Source organism: Podarcis erhardii (assembly GCF_964252035.2).
Source record: "Podarcis erhardii genome assembly, chromosome: 1".
Taxonomy (NCBI): domain Eukaryota; kingdom Metazoa; phylum Chordata; class Lepidosauria; order Squamata; family Lacertidae; genus Podarcis; species Podarcis erhardii.
The window spans coordinates 28,268,478-28,285,147 of NC_138497.1; the positions used below are offsets into that span (position 1 = coordinate 28,268,478).

The 16,670-nt window shown below is 43.0% G+C and overlaps 1 protein-coding gene across 6 annotated transcripts in view; it reads left to right on the forward strand.

Annotated features, from left to right (window-relative positions):
• Positions 1-16,670, forward strand: part of CEP128 (centrosomal protein 128) — a 305,103-nt gene that overhangs the window by 254,775 nt on the left and 33,658 nt on the right. The window lies entirely within an intron of this gene.

The following is a 16,670-nucleotide window of genomic DNA, read 5'->3' on the forward strand; positions in this document are numbered from 1 at the left end:
CCCTTGAGACGACATCAGTTTGCCACGAGTCCTCAAATAGTAGCGCCAGTGTTCATGAGACTTGCCAAGGTTGACTGAATTCATCAGTACCTGCTGGTGTGCATTAATTCAGCGTATCTACACATTTTTTAAAAATAAACTCCCTTGTTCATAAAATCCTTTTCCATTCCATTTTTGTCAGTGTTGCTAAAGTTCTTAATATAGCTTTTCTTCTTACAAACAGAAGGAAAGTAAGGATTCAGTAACTTGTTTTTTGCAGTTATTATGCAAGTCTTTAACGTAACATTGGCATTGGCATTGATAAATACAGGATTTAAGGGATACCAGATTTCTGAAGACATCCCTGCATTTAGGGGAGGGGGTAAATCTAAAAGGGAGCAAGTCTGCATTTAGTGAAGAGGGTAAATCTAAAAGGGAGCTTAAATACAATAATAGTAGAAAATATAACATTGACATATGAAGAAGGCCCCAGCAATGGCAACACAGATTTGGAGTTTACAGAACTACATTTCCTTCCCAAATGAAAAAAAACCTGAATAGATTTATCTCAGGGTTCTATAAATTAGAAAAGAGATTTATTGATCTATCTTGTTCTCCATTTCTTATTTTACAAGGTATTATTCCCCCTTCCCTTAATTGCTGCATTTCATTCAAGCCTTGGCACCTCTTACAGGTGAAGCTATGAGCATGTAGAAATGTTTATGAATTATTATGTATGTTTATGTATGTTAGGAGCAGGTTATCTTAGGTCTGTGAATGTGCTTTCAGGCCAGACGCTGGAGGCAACTTTGCACCTTTGCTCAGCACTGGCCTGGGAGAGGTAGTCAGGTTGCTGCCATGTCCTGTACATCTTCACATCCACAGGCCAGGAAAAGCATCTGCTCTCCTGGTCAGCTTTGTGATAGAATGGAAAGCAAGGGAAATACGCCAAACTGAAGATTGTAGCTTTTGAATGAGGGGAATTAATGTTTCAGGTGCCCAATTAACAGTAACATTTTCCATGTACCTTTGGGCAGTGCTCTCTCATACGCAGAGTGCATGCACACATCTCACCACACATGATTGTATGAGGCTAAAACAGCTCTTTGAGACATTGGATGGAAGGGAGGAAAGAAGGAAGGGGCGGTATACAAATGCAACAATTTAAATACGTTTGGGGGGCAGTAGGGAGGAATAGTTCATCTCTCTGCATAGTCATAATTAGTGGCGGTTGCATCAACTTTACTTGGCTAAATATTTGCCATGGTAGAAGCAATTCCTGGCCACCATCACTGAGCAGCAACTGAGGGAATGGTGGACACCACATCCTTGCTTGAGCAGAGCCAAGGAAAGGAACAGCTATCACAGGATTAAGCAACTATGTGCTTCCTGATTGGCCATCGCTGCCTAATGTAGGTGCAGACCAATGATGTCAGTGGCCCTTGGGAGATGCTATTGGCTAGTCAGCCAGGCTGGCCAGCACTAACCCAGCTGCCTCTCCTACCTTCTCCTTAGCATAATGCTTAGGAAGGTGCCTTTTCCCAAAGTCGCTGCTCAGTAGCAGTGGCTAAATTCTGCCCCCACATCACCAGCTGCTGAGAAAAAGTAAACTTGAACCAAACACCACAGGGAAAATATTTTTGTTCTAGGTCTGGAGACTCTCAAAAGATAAAGGTCCATTAATTATCATTTGAAACCAAAGCTAGACAAAAGTTATAGGGAAAGTGTTCTGTGAAAGTAACAATTTTACATTGTCTAAGAGGTTGACTGACTACCCTAATGGGTCTTTTTAATCTCTGCTTTCACTGATTGTAGACAGGATAAAATTAGCTTTGTGCTGTAATCTTTCAGCCTTGCCCTGCTGCCAAAGGGTAAGCAGGGTCTTCAGCCAATTAGGCTATCAGTTCTCAATTTACTGCCCTGTTACAATCTCAGGAGAACAGAGAAGTGAACCTAGTAAAACACAGTTTCACTAAAGTTTCAGTGATCATTAAGTTTTATCACTTTGTTTTACCAGAAATGTGCAACTTAATTTTAAACTCAAATTTATAGCAAAATAAAGCCTGCAAATAGGATGCTCTGAGAGTAATGTGTGTGTCTGCGGAAAATATTGAAGTTCGGCAACTGACTGGGTTTGAGCTCACTACATAAAACAAAAAAGAAATCTTCAGTGGTGCTTTAATTCATCGAGATAATAAGAACAGAGTGTCTCCATGGAAGAAAACAGGCCATTCTTTATATAGAAGAATTGAAGCACAGGTTTCCCATGGTTATCTCCTTTGCCTCTCTCCACGGCTCAAAATAAAGAAGCAAATGCACAGCAAAGCCGAAAGGGCAACCTCCAAGAAAGCCACGTCCTCTTCTGCAGCCTCCCCACTTGTTTCCTGCCTCAGCCAAAGGAGAAGCTGTTCTCCTGACTTTAATTATAATTTAGTTCTTTTCATATATTGTCACATTAGAGGAGATCAGTCATGCTTGGCTCATGTGCTGAGAACACACAGAACACTTGGAAGATTTGACTCAGTGGTGAAGTGCATATTTCTTGTGCAGAAGTTTAACTCCCAGCATCTCCAGTTAAATGGTCATAGATTCATAAAATTGTAGAGTTCAAAGAGGCCCTGAGGACCATCTAGTCCAACCTCCAGAAATGCAGGAGGCTGCCCCATATGGGGATCAAACCTGCATCCTTGGCATTATCAGCACCACATTCTAACCAACCAGTAGGTGATGGGCTAGACTTCCTGCTGGAGGCCCTGGAGAGCTGCTACCAGCCAGAATTGACCGTACTGAGTTAGATTGCCTGTCTCCGTATAAGGCAGCTTTGTATGACCACGTCAGGAAATAGTTTGAGGCTGTTTGTAATGGTCTGATACTGGCAGTTGTGGCCAGTGAAGTTTGATGTTGAGTGGGAGGCCACAAAGAAACCACGGTCAGGTTACAATCCTCTTTCCTAGGAGTGAGTCCAATTGATTTCAGTTCATTGGATAGCACTGCCACACCATTATTGAGGTTTTTCAAAGCTGTAGGCGCCTTTGCCTCAGGTAAGCTAAATGACCCTGATGCATGTAGCAAGCAATTTATAATTTTCACAGAATCTGTCCAACCCTGTGTCTGAGGTCAGTGATCAGTCTTCCACAAAATCTCAGGACTCTTCTACTTTCAGCTCAATTCCAAATGAGCTTCCACAGAAATATGTTGTATTTGAACACATGCCTTGCATAAGATTTTGGCAAAATTGGAAATGGCTTCTTTAGCAAATCCTTGGGAACGAGACTTTGAAAAGTTTCGTGACTGGGCAAGTAGGGCCTGCTCCAGCACCCAATAAAGGTAAAGACAAAACAGAGTTTAACTAGCAATTGAGCAGGCCCATTATCTACTTTTAAAAGTTTGGTTGAATTCTAGTGGCCCTATTGGCATGGCCCATGTGCCATAATGCAGCTTATTCTCTTCTTATGGGGAATCAATAAGCATATTTTTAAAGGATATATGCCATTTTAGTTCTTCATATATTTCATAATCAATATTTTTAAAACAGTAGGTAGGCAACAGTTCCTGTGGAACTGTTTCGACCCCTGCAATCACTGCACATGAAAGACATAGCTGACAGTGGTGATGTGTAATGAGGGCCCTGATTTGGAATCAGCTCTGTATTTGTCAAAGTCTCTTTGCAAGCATTTAGGAAAAGCTCATTTGTTTCCTTAGAATTCTCTCCCAGTTTGTAATGATGGTATAGTCTTTTTTGTTGCTCCTAAAAAGCACCTCTGCTTTTCAGGTAGTCCCATCAACAGTCGCTCTAATTTTGCTAATGGCAGCTCATACAGAGGCAAAAGCCCTCAAAGGCCAAACTATTGTGGCAGTAGTTTGGAAGAAACTGCATTGTTTCTTGAAGCCTTAACAAGATGCCTGGTGTGTGTGTGTGTGTGTGTATGTGTAGCTCTGAGTTGTCATTGGTGTCTAGCTCTTCACTGGGAAGCAGACATAGGCGCCGACTCCATGGGGCCTGAGGGGGCCCGAGCCCCCTCAAAAATTCGTTTGGGGGGGCTCTGCCCCCCCAATAATTTAAGAAAATTATTAGTTATATTATGCTTTGTAAAATCACAAAATTATGTTGGTATTTTTTTTTTCCTTGTTTGATGATAGTTACCTTTTAAAATACATTCAGTAATGAGTTAAAACAAAGCCACTCCCGATCTAGAGAGGGGGTGGGGTTGCGGGCTCTCGACCCATCAACAATCTCGCGGGGCTGGCGTCAGCCCCGCGAGAAGCAGGGATTCCCCCTAGCTCATTAATATTCACCGCCCACGGCGGCAGGCAATCGGCTGCCGCAAAGGGCAGGCCCTCACAGGTTCACTTAAGGTCGGGGCAGCCCGGGGCTCGCCCCTTTCGTTCCCCCAGCAGCAGCGGTTGGGAGGTCTTGGGGCCCCCCAATATTTTTTATAAGTCGGTATGGGCCCCCGCCCCGCCCCCAATATTTTTTATAAGTCGGCGCCCCTGGAAGCAGATGAAATTTTAAGGGGAGTTGAAAACCATGTGCAGAATCTCAGTTTACATTCTGAGCCGGAGAAGAACTAACAGGAAAAATGATACATTTCTATTCCAACCCAGGTAATTAGCAGTAGTGACATCACTACTCGTATTGTGCATGTTCATGGTTGCCACTGCCACTAGCAACCAGGGAAGAGAAAGGTTAGGCGAGGGCAGAAGCATACCTAGGCTCCCTTACGCCCTTGGCAAAGAGCTGTATCAGTGCCTCTGAAGCTGCGAGAGACCATGGGCCAGAAACATTTGCACTCTGCTACTGACTCTCTGTATGACCATTGGGGTTGGGCCTGCTCTGCTCACATCTCCCTCCTTAGTTGGTCTCTAAGGTCCATTGGACAATTTTTTACAGTGGTACCTCCAGTTATGAACGGGATCCGTTCTGGAGGCCCAGCTGCATCCTGAAAACTTCGTAACCAGAGACGCTGTTCTGCACATGTGTACAGTGCAATTGAGTGCTTCTGCGCATGCGTGTGCGGCAAAACCTGGAAATATACACTTCCTGGGGTACTGTGTTTGCAACCCGAGGATTACATTACCTGAAGGGTAACCCGAGGGCCCACTGTATTTATTTTGACCTCCCTCCTCCATTGGTCTGTCTGTCTAAGCGTGTGAATGGACATGCTGCTAGCCACTCCGAGCCAGAATGGAGAGGTGTGGTTTTTGTGGCCCCTCTGGGCCAGTGGCCTTGGTATGCTCATGGGCAAGGGTGGCATTTATTCCCAGGCCAGCTTGTAGCTGTATATAGGCAATCAGTTGCTAAGCACTGCTTTTTGAAGAAATTATATTTCATATATTTTGCCACACTTAATATGAATAGAGTAAAAACTGGCTGTTTAACCTCCCTTCCTACTTCGTAGCTATTGGCTGACTTATTGTGATGTCACAGAGAGGTAAATAATTTTATTCTTATTGTGGGTCTATGAAGGTAAATGAAAGGTCTGTTTGGAGAAAACTTGCACAACCTGAGAGAAGCTGTATGCTGGGTTTAGATCTGCCATGTAAGCTGGGAACCTGAAGGTCTACGTTAAGGGAGAGAAGGGGACATTTTGAGACAGATGGTTGAAGAAAGGTGGAGGCAGAGTGGGAACTTTCTTTGAATCTGTGAAAAGGATAAGTAGAGGGACTGGGAACATAAGAGTTGAGAAAGTTAAGAGCTGAAGAGAAATGGAAGCTGGGGGGAAAGCTTCATACAGGACACAAAAGCCCATGTGTTTTTAGGGTGAATAGAGCAGACCTGACAGAGAGCTTTGGATTTTGGAAGATTATAGGTCAGAGAATCAAAATCAAAGAGCTAACTAATCACATCTTTGACCTGTAGTTTCTAGTTTGTTTTAATTAAGAATAGCGCAGGGCAGACTCACACATTCACCTTCTGGCATAGCACCTGCTGAAGACATGGAGGCTGTTCTGTGCAGAAAGCTATTTACACAAAGCAGCTTCCCACATGGTTGCAATGATTTTAGCTATCTCTCTTTCAGGCACACATGATGATGTGGTTGAAATTGCCACAGCCACGTGGGGAGCTGCACCGCACAAACAGCCAGCCATGCTGCGAAGAGTATATACGATTTAGGCTTTAATGCTGCAGGTCTAGGGAGAACATCTTTTTGCTGTTCTCAGGAATATTACATATGAAACACTCAGGTCTGAAGGGGGGGGGGGGAGCTGGCGAGCTTATTAGTGATGATAACATTTGCTCCAGAAAGTTCAGTCACATGCCAACTTTGGAAAAGGAAGAATGGTTGTGTTATGTCTAGTCTAGAATGTTTATATTGCGATGTGGCTTGTGAACATGTTGTATAATAAAGCTGCTGGTGTTTATCAAAAGCAAAGAAATCTGGATTTATTCTTTTGTGCTCAGCTTTTTAAGAAATACTGTTTTCATATGCTGTTGAAATTTTGTATAATCCTGCAGAGGCCAGCAGAGGGAGCTTCAGCTCCCTTCTTGATCCTTGCTCTCCTTTTTGCATGAAGAGGGACATGGCTTTTTAAATACTTGATTATTTTAAAATAGCCGCATCTTTTACTGCCCATTGTCCATTCCAGTCCCAGGCAAAGTGCAGTTTTAAGGCTTTGAAAAGGAGTCTCCCCGCTCCTTCTGCTATGGACATACTGTTCCACAATTAGTACATGCAAAGCTAAACAACTTGGAATGAAAACTTGCCCAATATCACCATGCCCAAAGGAAAATATACATTGAATTTGGGTCTGACAAATCCAGTTTCATCCTTTCACTCTTGTTCCCCCTGATCCCAATTAAGTTTGGGGCTCATTCAGTTTTAAGAGAATGGTTCAAAAATAGGGCACCAGAAAATAGTATTAGCTTGAGATAGTTTAGTTCAGGCATCCCCAAACTCAGCCCTCCAGATGTTTTGGGACTACAACTCCCATTATCCCTAGCTAACAGGACCAGTGGTCGGGGATGTTGGGAATTGTAGTCCCAAAACATCTGGAGGGCCGAGTTTGGGGATGCCTGGTTTACTTGGTAGAACATGAGACTCTTAATCTCATGGTCCTCTGTTCAAGCCCCACCCTGGGCAAAAAGATTCCTGCATTGTAGGGGGTTGGATTAGATGACCCTTGTGGTCCCTTCCAACTCCCCAATTCTGTGATTCTATTGGTTTTTTTAAATGACTGTTTTTTCCATTTGGGAAATGATTTTTGGCCCTGGGAGGGGGAACTCACAGGGTAACAAATGTTTATGTTTTACTTAAATTCCAAGTGTCATTAAAGACTCTCGCTGAGAGTGAGATGTGCGGAGGCTGAGCTTTGAACTAGGTTCAGATGCCGAGAGTGCAGAGAAATCGGACTGAATATTTTAGAATATCTTGATTTTCTTCTTCTTTCCATCAGTGTGTTTTCCATTTGGGAAATGATTTTGGCCCTGGGAGGGGGGAACTCACAGGGTAACAAATGTTTATGCTTTACTTAAATTCCAAGTGTCATTAAAGACTCTCGCTGAGAGTGAGATGTGCGGAGGCTGAGCTTTGAACTAGGTTCAGATACCGAGAATGCAGAGAAATCGGACTGTCGTGCTTTCAAATCAAGACTCTGTGCTGAGTATGTCATGCAACACTAAAGGTATCAGGATGTCACAAAGAATTAGTGGGTCCATTGATCTGTAGATCTGGAATGTAAGTTGGTTTGCAAAGTTCTGTATTCCCAAAATTTGTGGGAACTCACAAAAGTATTTATTGTTTTAGTCAAAGGAATTTGGTTGGGTTTTTTTGCACAAATTGTTCATAAACAGCCCTAAAATATCCAGACCCTTCTGGCGTTACTAGAGAGAGGTTGTCAGTTTTCCTGAGAAAGAGAGAGGGGGCAAAATTCCTGACAACTTTTGGTCCTCTGGCCAGCAGCTGTGGCTGGAAGATTTCCTTTCACTCCTATATGAAGTTGGTCTTTCTGCGAAGCTGTTGGTTGTAGGCAGAAGATCCTAAGATCCTACAATATCTGTAGGGCAGAGGGAATATATATATATATATTCCCAGATGACGAGTGAGACCTCGTCGAAACGTCGCCTAGACACCCCAACTTTTACACGGGAAGACACCCGAGGACACCAAAACCTGCATATATATATATATATATATATACTTTTCAAGAGCAAAAATGTCCAAGAGGGAATACACACGTTAATCACGTGGTTCATTTTCCAGAATGAAGTGGGGTATTTTGCATGTTCATATGATCTCCTGCATAATAAAAATGTTGTGTGTTAAGATATCTAGCCCTTGAGAGATTCTAAGCTAGCCCTACCTCAGATATGTTGGTCTTGTTGTGCAGGAAGTTTTATACATGTGAAAACATGCAGGCATGTAATTCCCCCACCTGAAATCTGAAGCTGCACAATCTGAATCCCAACAAGACAGTATTACTTAATTATCTTGAATGTATAAATTGGCTTTAAGGACTGCTCTTGTAGTCATTAGGCAACTAGCAGTTGTACGAGTTGCTATATAAACAGATGGGTAAGAGGCAAGTCAGTTGGCATGTTAGACAGAGTAGGTGTGATTGTTATGACTTCACCACTTAGGAACTGAAATTAACATAAAAATGATTTGCTGAAGAACATACAAGTTCCTAGCAGATCTAGAGAAAAGGAACCAAACAGCACATTGTTCTAACATAGTATATTAACTATAGGACCTTCTTTATTCCCTGGGGTAAAATCTATTCCTTTAGATTCTACGTACTTTTTTGTCTGCTGCAGATTAAAGTTAAAAAAAAACAGGAGCCTGGATATTATTTAGATACTGAATTGATTTAAAGCATTTTTATTTGATTTTTTTTTTTACCCTGATTTTTGGCAGATGGGTTCTGTTCAGCTCCACAGGGTTTCCATGTTTGGCTGTTGTTCTTGTGCACATCTAGAGTGGGCCCATAGAAAGTTTACATGGGTATGAGGGTGGGTACATTAATATGTGAAGTCTTCCATGCAGAATCTGGGTCATCAATCTTTTTGGTATCTACCCATATTGGAATCATAGAATTGTAGAGTTGAAAGGGACCCTGAGGATCATCTAGTCCAACCTTCTGCAGTGCAGGAATATGCAGCTGTCCCATATGGGGATCGAACCTGCAACCTTGGCATTATCAGCACCAAGCTGTAACCAACAGAGCTATCAAGGCTCATCTTCCAAAAGAGATTGGCTACACTATTGGCATAGTTACATAACGTGTGGAATGTATAATCTTTTCCCAGATTAATCACTACTTCATGCAGTGGGCTTTTTGAGACCCAGCCCATTTGGTTTTTCCCAAGCAACTTCATCACCACACATTTGAGGGCCAAGGATCTTTTGTTTAGCCAGTTCCTCTTGCGCGAAGCTTCTCTGTGCACCATTTCCATATTGTCTTTCTGTTTCCATTCCGTTTGAACAGTAGCATGTTAAATATTTCTTACAGGGTAACCCTCAGCATATTGACTCAGAAATAAGTCACATGACTACCTAGTCAGTGTGTTTTAAGACTGCAGCTTTAGATAACCCCATATGCAAAAGTCTCCCTCCCTCTTAACAGCAAACTCAAGTGGTGAGTGCCAACTGAACTCTAACAAAAACAGGATTGTTGGGTAGCAAGAAAGAGGGTGTCCATGTGATCAGGGGGGCCCCAAAGGAAAGAAATGGAAGGCATAAAGTAAGAATACTCCATATAGTCCAATGAGGACTGAACATGCTCAGTAGCTACGGAATGTTTAATATGGGATGGGGGAATAAAATGCTGTTCTTACGCCTCTGTTTGCAAGAGTGGTTTGCTGTCTCACTGGAACTCTGAACAGGAACACTCCTGTTAGTGGGCAACATTTTGTTCCTGGTCCCACATGCATTTACGGTATATTAAATTGAAAATGGTCTATTGATGCATGGTGACATCATTTCCTTCCCAGCTTCATTTATTGGATTGAATTGTAAAAAAAATTAAATAGTGAATGTGGTTCCAATACCTTGACACAATACTATGAGCCCACTGGAGATTAAACAAATACACATTAATGAATAATATCACACAACATAGTTGGCAACTGACATTCTAGCTTTTCTAATCTGCTAATTGCTTCTATTTTTCACGTGATAAAAACAGCCATTCTTATTAGGTTTCATTATGCAGTAATTGGAAATCCTAGGACTGTGCCTTCAATTCAGTGGCATTCTTGCATGAAAAGATACAGTATTAAAGAACACATTAGTTTCTAACTATCTTTCCTCCAGTCCTGCAGAAAATCTCTTCCTTTCTGCACAGGACAAAATGTAGGACAGTCCTTAAGCCTCTGAAATACGGCTTCAGCTAAGGCCTGTTTCCATGATTTATTGGTTTGGTAATGAATGTATGTGGGACGCGGGTGGCACTGTGGTGTAAACCACTGAGCCTTGGGCTTGCCGATCGGAAGGTGACGGGGTGAGCTCCCATTGTTTGGTCCCAGCTCCTGCCAACCTAGCAGTTCGAAAGCACGCCAGAGTGCAAGTAGATAAATAGGTACCACTCCAGCGGGAAGTAAACAGCATTTCCGTGTGCTGCTCTGGTTTCACCAGAAGCGGCTTAGTCATGCTGGTCACATGATCTGGAAAAACTGTCTGGACAAACGTCGGCTCCCTCGGCTAATAAAGTGAGATGAGCGCCGCAACCCCAGAGTCGTTCACGACTGGACTTAACTGTCAGGGGTCTTTTACCTTTTTTTAAATGAATGTATGTAGCTTAAGAGGAGCAGGGGGACGTGACTTACTAAAATAATTGTTTAAAAAGTTAAAAAGTGATCTCAAAGCAGTTCAAAACATCATCCTTTAAAATATCAGCTGGCACCTGGTATTTTAAAAGGCAACGCCAGCAATGTACATTAAAAGAGTTGTTAAGTATATTGAGTTGGTAAGTGATGGCAATTATTGCAGCTAGGCCAGAATGGTGGCTTGGAAAAAGTAGGCTTGTGTGCCCACCCAAAAGTGAGCAGTGATAGCTCCAGAAAGGGTTCCTTCAGAAAGGAAGCAACACCAGCAAAGGACCTGTCCCTGCTCACTGCAGCACGCCACCAAGTTGAATGCAGCCCCCAAAGCCATGGATGGCAGTCTAGTAGAGGCTGAAGAAACTTCCTGTTTCTCCTGCCTGTCTGGAAGGGCAGGTGTAAGGGGGTTTTCAGACACAAAGTAATGGGTGGTGGGCTGCATGCAGCTTGATGGTTCTCAAGTTGTTCAGGCCTGTACTATATAGAAGCATCTTCCATGTAGGCATTTGTGTGAATCCCATGTGTAGAACACCTGTCATTGCTGCATGTATGCCTATGAGGAAGCCACAATTGGCCGGGCTTCCCTGCAGATGTATACTTTAATTAGAATCGTTGTTCCCCAGCTACAGACTTGTGCAATCATCCCACTTGATGATCTCTTTGCGGGATTCATTCACATTCCTATGCAGACATTCCTTTCATAAAGGAATTTAGTCATGTGCAAAGCAGCCCGGTTCCTTGACATTTTGCGCACCAAATGGTGATGCAGCGTTTCTGTTCTCGGTTATGAGGTTAGACATGACAGTGTAATGAGTATTCCCTCTCAAAATGTGAAGGGAGAGTTTACTATCCCATTTTAAGATGACTGCTCGCTAATAGTCTGGATGAGCAATTGATCTTTCTTCAATGGGAATTAATAGGAGATTTTTCCTCAATGGATAATCTACCATTGGGTGAGATCTGAGATCATATTGTGTGTGTGTATGGAAGTGAGGAGAAGCAGTTTTCAGTTTGAACATAGCAGCCAGAGTACTGTGATTTTTAGTAGCGCTTGGTCAGAGTTTGACCATCCTTGGGGTACAGTTCTATTTTGGGATCCAATATGGGAGAAAGTAAATCTGGTGCACATTCCTGCTACTCCAAATTTAGACCACAAAACTAATTAGAGGAAATGTGTCATTTAGTGGGAAGATCACAGGTAATCGTTAAGTTCCCCCATTTCTGTGACCCAAGGAAACAACCAGTTTGGTTTTTTTGGTCTGGAAACATCTTAGAAGATAATGTGGAAGATCTTTGATTTAATGTGCACCTGAAATGCACAATCATTCTTATTTGTGTAGCTGTACCTGCCCCTCGATGCTCAAAAGCCATAGCCGTAGTAAATAAAAAATATTCCTGCTTCTAAACTTGCTCAGTCTTCACAGCTGAGCTGCTGGAATTTGGAGTTAATTAACCTTTACCCTTAGTCTCCTTTGTCCTTTCATGCATCTATATGTTTCAGCTCCTTTATATGCTGAATAGTATACAAGGCAATTATATACTATATACTTATATACATGGATTTATCCATCTCTACAAGTATTAGGAGTAGGCAATTCACCTGGTTTTGAAGGTTCAGACTGACAGTGTGGTTGGATCTGAGCCCTTCTTTGGTTCAATTTCTGGTGACTTCTTGATTGCCTATAATGGAAGAATCAATCACCAATAACCTTTTCTTTCTTTCTTTCTTTCTTTCTTTCTTTCTTTCTTTCTTTCTTTCTTTCTTTCTTTCTTTTTTTGCAAAAGCAAATGGAATGCTGTTGTTTAGTCGTTTAGTCGTGTCCGACTCTTCGTGACCCCATGGACCAGAGCACGCCAGGCACTCCTGTCTTCCACTGCCTCCCGCAGTTTAGTCAAATTCATGCTGGTAGCTTCGAGAACACTATCCAACCATCTTATCCTCTGTCGTCCCCTTCTCCTTGTGCCCTCCATCTTTCCCAACATCAGGGTCTTTTCCAGGGAGTCTTCTCTTCTCATGAGGTGGCCAAAGTATTGGAGCCTCAGCTTCACGATCTGTCCTTCCAGTGAGCACTCAGGGCTGATTTCCTTAAGAATGGATGCGTTTGATCTTCTTGCAGTCCATGGGACTCTCAAGAGTCTCCTCCAGCACCATAATTCAAAAGCATCAATTCTTCGGCGATCAGCCTTCTTTATGGTCCAGCTCTCACTTCATAGAATCATAGAATCATAGAATCATAGAATCATAGAATCATAGAGTTGGAAGAGACCACAAGGGCCATCGAGTCCAACCCCCTGCCAAGCAGGAAACACCATCAGAGTACTCCTGACATATGGTCGTCAAGCCTCTGCTTAAAGACCTCCAAAGAAGGAGACTCCACCACACTCCTTGGCAGCAAATTCCACTGTCGAACAGCTCTCACTGTCAGGAAGTTCTTCCTAATGTTTAGGTGGAATCTTCTTTCTTGTAGTTTGGAACCATTGCTCCGTGTCCGCTTCTCTGGAGCAGCAGAAAACAACCTTTCTCCCTCCTCTATGTGACATCCTTTTATATATTTGAACATGGCTATCATATCACCCCTTAACCTCCTCTTCTCCAGGCTAAACATGCCCAGCTCCCTTAGCCGTTCCTCATAAGGCATCGTTTCCAGGCCTTTGACCATTTTGGTTGCCCTCCTCTGGACACGTTCCAGTTTGTCAGTGTCCTTCTTGAACTGTGGTGCCCAGAACTGGACACAGTACGCCAGGTGAGGTCTGACCAGCGCAGAATATAGTGGCACTATTACTTCCCTTGATCTAGATGCTATACTCCTATTGATGCAGCCCAGAATTGCATTGGCTTTTTTAGCTGCCGCATCACACTGTTGGCTCATGTCAAGCTTGTGGTCAACCAAGACTCCTAGATCCTTTTCACATGTACTGCTCCCAAGCCAGGTGTCACCCATCTTGTATTTGTGCCTCTCATTTTTTTTTGCCCAAGTGCAATACTTTACATTTCTTCCTGTTAAAATTCATCTTGTTTGTTTGGGCCCAGTTCTCTAATCTGTCAAGGTCGTTTTGAAGTGTGATCCTGTCCTCTGGGGTGTTAGCCACCCCTCCCAGTTTGGTGTCATCTGCAAATTTGATCAGGATGCCCTTGAGTCCATCATCCAGGTCGTTGATAAAGATGTTGAATAAGACCGGGCCCAAGACAGAACCCTGTGGCACCCCACTAGTCACTCTTCTCCAGGATGAAGAGGAACCATTGATGAGCACCCTTTGGGTTTGGTCAGTCAGCCAGTTACAAATCCACTGAGTGGTAGCATAGTCAAGTCCGCATTTTACCAGCTTCTTTACGAGAATATCATGGGGCACCTTGTCAAATGCCTTGCTGAAATCAAGGTAGGCTACATCCACTGCGTTCCCTTCATCTACCAGGCTTGTAATTCTGTCAAAAAATGAGATCAGGTTAGTCTGACATGACTTATTTTTCAGAAATCCATGCTGACTATTGGTCATCACGGTATTCCTTTCTAGGTGCTCACAGACTGTTTGCTTAATGATCTGCTCCAGAATCTTCCCTGGTATTGATGTCAGACTGACTGGGCGGTAATTATTTGGGTCCTCTCTTTTCCCCTTTTTGAAAATAGGGACAACATTTGCCCTCCTCCAGTCTGCCGGGACTTCGCCTGTTCTCCAGGAATTCTCAAAGATGAGTGCCAGTGGTTCTGAGATCACATCTGCCAGTTCTTTTAATACTCTTGGATGCAGTTCATCTGGCCCTGGAGACTTGAATACATCTAAACTAGCCAAGTATTCTTGTACTATCTCCTTAGTTATTCTGGCCTGTGTTTCCTCTGCTGAGTCATTTGCTCCAAATTCTTCAGGTCGGGCATTGTTTTCTTTATCGGAGAAGACTGAGGCAAAGAAGGCATTGAGGAGTTCAGCCCTTTCTGTATCCCCTGTTTGCATTTCACCATCTTCTCCTCTGAGTGACCCCACTGTTTCTTTGTTCTTCCTTTTGCTACGAACATACCCATAAAAGCCTTTTTTGTTGCTTTTAACCTCTCTAGCAAGCCTGAGTTCATTCTGTGCTTTAGCTTTTCTGACTTTGTGTCTACACGTGCTGGCTATTTGTTTGAATTCCTCTTTGGTGGTTTTCCCCCTTTTCCATTTTTTGTACACATCCTTTTTTAATCTTAACTCAGTTAAAAGTTCTTTAGATAGCCACCCTGGCTTCTTTAGGCACCTTCCATGTTTCCGTCTCATTGGTATTGCCTGAAGTTGTGCTTTTACTATCTCCCTCTTAAGAAACTCCCAGCCATCATGAACTGCCTTTCCTTTCAGTATTACTGTCCATGGGCTCTCACCCAGCACTTTCCTAAGTTTTATGAAGTCAGCTTTCTTAAAGTCAAGAAATTGAGTCCTAGTATGCTTGGCTGCTCCTTTCCGCTGTATAGTAAACTTCAGAAGAGCATGATCACTCGCGCCTAATGATCCTTCCACTTCTACCCCACTAACCAGGTCATCAACATTGGTTAGGACCAGATCTAAAATGGCTGTTCCTCTTGTTGCTTCTCCCACGTTCTGGACAATGAAGTTGTCTGCAAGGCCAGTGAGGAATCTGTTTGACCTTATGCTCTTGGCTGAGTTTGACATCCAGCAAATATCTGGGTAATTGAAGTCCCCCATTACTACTATCTCCCTTCCTTTTGCATGCTTGGCCATCTGTTCCAGGAAGGCATCATCTATGTCCTCCGTTTGGCTTGGGGATCTATAGTAAACTCCCACAATGAGGTCCCTGTTATTCTTCTCTCCCTTAATTTTGACCCAAATGCTCTCACTTTGGCTTTGAGGTTCTAAATCTTGGATCTCTTCACAGGTATACACATCCCTGACATATAATGCCACGCCTCCTCCTTTCTTGTCTGGTCTGTTTCTCTGAAATAGATTGTATCCCTCCATTATTACATTCCAGTCGTGGGACTTATCCCACTAGGTTTCAGTGATGCCTATTATGTCATATTTTGTTTGCTGTACCAAGAGCTCAAGCTCATCTTGTTTATTACCCATGCTTTGTGCATTAGTGTACAGACATTGAAGTCCATTAATCATTCCCCCGTGTCTCTTATTTAAGGAGTTTTTCCATACATCACTACTGGGAAAACCATAGCTTTAACTATACGGACCTTTGTTGGCAAGGTGATGTCTCTGCTTTTTAAGATGCTGTCTAGGTTTGGCATCGCCTTTCTCCCAAGGAGCAGGCGTCTTTTAATTTCGTGGCTGCTGTCACCATCTGCAGTGATCATGGAGCCCAGGAAAGTAAAATCTCTCACTGCCTCCATTTCTTCACCTTCTATTTGCCAAGAGGTGATGGGACCAGTGGCCATGATCTTCGTTTTTTTGATGTTGAGCTTCAAACCATATTTTGCGCTCTCCTCTTTCACCCTCATTAAAAGGTTCTTTAATTCCTCCTCACTTTCTGCCATCAAGGCTGTGTCATCTGCATATCTGAGGTTGTTGATATTTCTTCCGGCAATCTTAATTCCGGCTTGGGATTCATCCAGCCCAGCCTTTTGCATGATGAATTCTGCATATAAGTTAAATAAGCAGGGAGATAATATGCAGCCTTGTCATACTCCTTTCCCAATTTTGAACCAATCAGTTGTTCCATATCCAGTTCTAACTGTAGCTTCTTGTCCCACATAGAGATTACTCAGGAGACAGATGAGGTGATCAGGCACTCCTATTTCTTTAAGAACTTGCCATAGTTTGCTGTGGTCGACACAGTCAAAGGCTTTTGCATAGTCAATGAAGCAGAAGTAGATGTCTTTCTGGAACTCTCTAGCTTTCTCCATAATCCAGTGCATGTTTGCAATTTGGTCTCTGGTTCCTCTGCCTCTTCTAAATCCAGCTTGCACTTCTGGGAGTTCTCGGTCCACATACTGCTTGAGCC